This window comes from Diorhabda sublineata, chromosome X, assembly GCF_026230105.1.
Source record: "Diorhabda sublineata isolate icDioSubl1.1 chromosome X, icDioSubl1.1, whole genome shotgun sequence".
Taxonomy (NCBI): Eukaryota; Metazoa; Arthropoda; class Insecta; order Coleoptera; family Chrysomelidae; genus Diorhabda; species Diorhabda sublineata.
Genome location: NC_079485.1, coordinates 11,388,498 through 11,393,725, shown reverse-complemented (window position 1 = coordinate 11,393,725; position 5,228 = coordinate 11,388,498). Strand labels below are relative to the sequence as shown.

The window sequence follows — 5,228 nt, the reverse complement described above, 5'->3', positions numbered from 1 at the left end:
ATACTTACGGATTTGAAGATAACAGATGTTTAATTTTCATTACTCGATTTTTAGATGACTCTTCCATTGAAAATTAATAAATAATTACTTTTACATTGATTTTAAATGTAATTTGCTCTTATATTCTCATTAAATTGGAATTCTAAGAACTGCAGGAAATAAATTGAGTTCAATTCCAAAGACTGCAGCGAAAACTCGGTCATAACTTGTTTCAATTTATTCCTTCATGATAAGAATTTCCAATTTCAGGAAATTCTTGTGAAGGCATACGCAATTCCAAGATATTTAATATGTTCCATTTCCTAGAATACAATATTACGGTCTAAGTTGGAGAAAATTGCAATTTGAAGTTAAGTCAGCTATTCCCTTAAATTTGATAAACCAACTGGAAAATGTAGTAACATAAAATAAGCTTGTCCTCTTGCTATAATTCACCTTTAACTTGATTAAGATTTGATAAAATTGTCTAAACTATAAAACCTTAACATTGTCTACGATACGAATGTTTGATTCTATCTCGAAGCACATCTACAAATTATATTAGAAAAATCATAAAATAATAGGTTAGATATTATTACCATAGTTAAAACATTAAAAACTGGATTTAACAGGTTTTCTTAAAAGTATTTACCTATTTTTACAAAAGACGGTATAGGTGGCGGTCATGTCAAGAGCCACTAGTCATATTTGTTAGTCTTGTTTGAAGCTATAAACGTTTAAAAATGAGTGAAATATAAAATGTGAACTAATAGAAAAGGCTATTAATGTTAAACCGTGTTTGATTGCTTCGAACGTTACCACGGTGACATTTGTTCTCCTTCGTCCAGCCCCTTACTGAAAAAATGGTTTAACACGTTACCTGCCACGTAGTACAAACGCTGGTACACTACCCTACCCCGACCGAGTTTCCGTTTGGGCCAGAGGTACAACTGTTGTACCACTGCCACGATCTTTACGTTCAGGCCAGTGACTCGAAGATTGGTACATTTAGTGTATATTTTATCATGGGAGGTTGAATTAGTGGGCCTGATTGATACAGTAATGCAATGGAAAAATTAAACTTATTACATAGAAAAAAATATTTATTTCGGAAGTAAGAAGAAAAACAGAAAAACTAAAATAAATCTATGTAAAATTATAGAAAGTCATGTAAGTAAGAACAAAAAATCAAATTAATGAGATTTTAAAGTATTGAACTATAATGTTTATCAAAACAACACTCTACGCAGTAATTTTTATCACATGACTCACATTTCCAAGTACTTCTTGTAGCTTTGTTTCTGGCTATCGACGCTGTGAATTCCAAAGAAAGTTTATTATAACACATAACGCACCGACTTTATTTTTATAAAGTTTTTTTTTGTGTTACATCTGTTGGATTCAATTTTCTACTATTTCGAAGAGTTTCAACCAAGTGGGTATCTCTTTCTAATAACTTTCGTGCCAGAGCAACACTTGTATAATAATTGTCCACATACAGTGTTCGACCTTTATCCAATAATTGTTTCATAAGTTTCATGATAATTTTTGCTGATTCATAGCCAGTAAACGTTTTACTAGATTTACCGTAGTATACATCAAGATCATAAGTATATCCCTTCTCTACACAGATTTTATATAGTTTTATACCGAATTTGTGTCGTTTATTCTTTATGTATTGACGAAAGGATAAGCGGCCTCTAAACGGTACTACACTTTCGTCAATACACACATTTTCTCTTGGTAAAAGAACATACTGGAATATGCCTCTCAGCATATTTATTAGTGGTATAATTTTTTGTAATCTGTCAGTGGACTAAACAGTTGCTTGGTTGTTACTAAAATGAACTACTCGAAGTAATAGTTCGAACCGATTTCTCGACATGTACTTGTTTATAGAAATACTGTATATATTCTGGGTATTCCAATAATCATACAACTTTAGTAAGCGGCACAATCCCATCCAAAGCAACACAGCTATGAAGAGCTCAATTGCTTTACGATTTGTGTCAGTCCAGCGACTTAATCGGGATTTTTGGTGCGTAGTATCTTACTGCAATTGATAAGCGTACCTGTTTGTTTCAATCACTATTATATCGATGATTTCGTCCTCTACAAACAATTTGTAAAAGTCATAAGGTTCTTTTCCCACAAATATCTCATACAGTTCAGCTTTGATTCCTTCGTCCTTCCTAGTAATAGTATACATGATATTTTTCAGTGAAGCACCATCCACTTCTCTTCACGTGTTTTCAACCTGCACTTATTCTAATATTTCAGAAATTGTATCCACAGAAGGACTTCTGAATCTAATTACATCGCGGGCAAAATGTTTGTGTTTGAAGGCACAGGCAAATCAACTGGTTCTTGCTGCAAAAATCATTGTATACAAATGTATGTATTATGAACATTATTGACCTACCAAGTGTATTTTCTTTGTCTGCCTAGGAATTGAACTTTTTTGTCGTTTTGAAGATGCACTTGGTTCATTCTTTTCATGTGAAGATATGTCCGGCAAACTATGTGATTTAGTTTCTTGCTGTAAAATAATTTTATGTTAAAGCATACTAAATATACTGAAATATCAAGTAAGCAGGAATTTTCGGAATTAAGAAAAATGTTAACATACCAATTATCTCATAACCGAAGATTTCTGTAATACGTAACTGAAATAAAATAATTACTTTCTAAAACACTCCGTTTTGTATTATTCAATGCACTTTTTCGCATAACAGGAGTATCGATGTCTGAACTACTGCATTCACTTTCCTGATCTTCGTTAGGATTGTATTCGTCCGAAGAACTAGCTTGAAATGAGTCGTCTTCCTCATCAGACATAAAATCTACCCAAAGTTTTTACAATATTTCTTGCTCTTTCTCGAAACTCATAATTATTTTAGATTATCCTTACAACCTCTCGTTTCGACAACTGACACACAACTGAGTAAATATGCGTAACGCGAAGCGACATGATTCAGCAAGTTCAGTGGTACACGTTGAGTACCACGTGACCTGAACGGTAAAATTAATGCGTTCAGGGTCAGTGGTACAGACATTGCACCATTGGCAAAAATTGTCATAAAAGACTAAAAATAAATATTTTTTTATGTTTGAGTATATAGAAAATCGATATGAAGCGTTTGAAATATCATATAAGAAAATTGAAAATGAGCCCCCGAGGACCGATTTATTTCTGATCAGCAACCATTAAACAGTTTGAAATTATTTATAAAAGTTTGCAGGTACAAAAACTATTCATGTTCGAGTGCTGCAGACGTTGACTACACGAAATCAGCATAGGTATCGATAGGATAAAAATCTGCGATACTTTCTTAAAACGCGAAGAAATGAAGCCATTTCTCAAGAGATAAATAACAAGCTATGACAAAAGGATAATGCAACTGAAGGGTAATTATATACTATGAAGCTCTGAAAACTCATAAAATGGTCGATTTAGAACTAAACAAACAATTAACCAGAGGAGCAAATTCAAAAGAAGTACCCGGAGATGGTTTCACCACAACAACGCAAGGTCACAGTCATCTTTGATAATTAGATAAAAACTGACAGAGCTTGGTTTGGAATGAATTCATCATATACCCGCATATTGCACCTTTTGACTATATTTTTTTCGGTCTTTGTAAAACTTACTTGGTAAAAAAAAGGATAAAAAAAAGAATAAAGGAAATGTTAAAAATTATGCTGCCAAATGTTTTGCTATTAACAAGATGTTCTACACCGATAAAATTTTGACACTACCTGATGAATGGAAAAAGGAAATGGACATCTCTTTAAACATGATTTTTATCATATCCCTCATTTCTTCTTGCAATAGAATCGTTCATAAGTTGGTCATCGATTAACAAACTTACGGCTTGAGTAGCTGTAATGGACGGATAGATAAATGTCGGATCCGTTAGGCCGAATATGAGATCCTTTTTTCAATTTCTACTGTAACTAAGGTAGTATATATACTTGGCGATAGAATCACCCTTTGCGTTCTCGTCCTCAGAATTACTTTAACCACTCATCTAATGATTATTTCCGATTATTCATATTTGTCAGTAATATACGACCCTGATACTAAACTTCAGGCTGTAGAAGTAGGAGGACTCGGACGACAAATAAACAACTTCATTCTCTGAACAGAGCATCAGTCACCATTTTCAGGTTACTAGCAATAAACAAATGTGAGTGTTTGGATAGAAACCTTTCTAGAAAGTACATTCACACTCTTTCCGATAGTCAAGCATCCTCGAAGATCCTAAAAGCTATGGAATGCACATCCAAACTAACGTAGCAGTGCAAACAAACTCTAAAAGTACTAGTTGACAGGAAAAAGTAACATAAAAGTGGTTACCATACCACCAGGGTGTACCAAGGAATGAGAAAGCAAACAGTCTTGCCAAAAATGGGCAACAAGTCCATACTTAGGACCAGAGCCCTACTGTAGCCTTATTAGATGCCATATCGAAAACGAACTGAACGAATAGCTAAATAATCAGATGAAGTTGGAGAAGCACACCAGGTCCACGACAATCAAAAAGTTTCATAACCATATCAGCTAAGAAATCTACTTAGCGAACGTCCTGCCCATTTTATCAAAAAGCTCAAATACCTCGAAGGACTAGCATTGTCACGTTGGGGGAAGGGGGAAGGGGAAGAAAAATTTCCTTTTTGGGATGAGTCCAAAATTTTGGAAAAAGACGTAGAGAATATCTTTTAAGTTGAATTGAAAAGTTGAAAAGTCAACATGACTCCCCAAACAATCTAGAGGGCCTTGCCAGTTTTACATTTTTTAAATTGAATTTTAATTTTTTAACTGACCCCACCATATCACTCAAGAGTGATGGACTAGTCATTTCCAGGATTGCGTTTTCCACGCAGTATAGTGACTTCTTGCCTACATAACATTATCCATTGAAAAATAGCTCTAATTTATAGAATCATTTATAGAAATGTGAAGCAAGACTGCTAACGGGCACAGTTTTTGTTGAAGATTATGAGAAAAACAAAATTGAAAACTTCCCTGGTAGGTGAGATATCCGTTTTTCGAGAAATATTAGTTAGCAAGCACCTTTGAAACTTATACAGATCCCTCATCTTATGTCACCTACAATGAGTTCAAATTAATACCATTTCATATGTAACAGTTTGTCAATCATTAATACTTTTCTAAATAAACTAGCGAATTTTACTCTACCTTTCTCATGATATGGGTGTGCATGTCAGGATTAGCATTTCTATTC

At 33.9% G+C, this 5,228-nt stretch overlaps 1 long non-coding RNA gene across 1 annotated transcript; it reads right to left on the bottom strand.

Annotated features, from left to right (window-relative positions):
• Positions 1-1,064: 1,064 nt before the first annotated feature.
• Positions 1,065-2,921, bottom strand: LOC130450828 (uncharacterized). The gene is made up of 3 exons (XR_008910628.1): positions 2,609-2,921; positions 2,402-2,518; positions 1,065-2,349 (listed from the first exon to the last, which is right to left on the bottom strand). It is a non-coding gene; the product is annotated as an uncharacterized LOC130450828 (long non-coding RNA).
• Between the last annotated feature and the right edge of the window lie 2,307 nt (positions 2,922-5,228).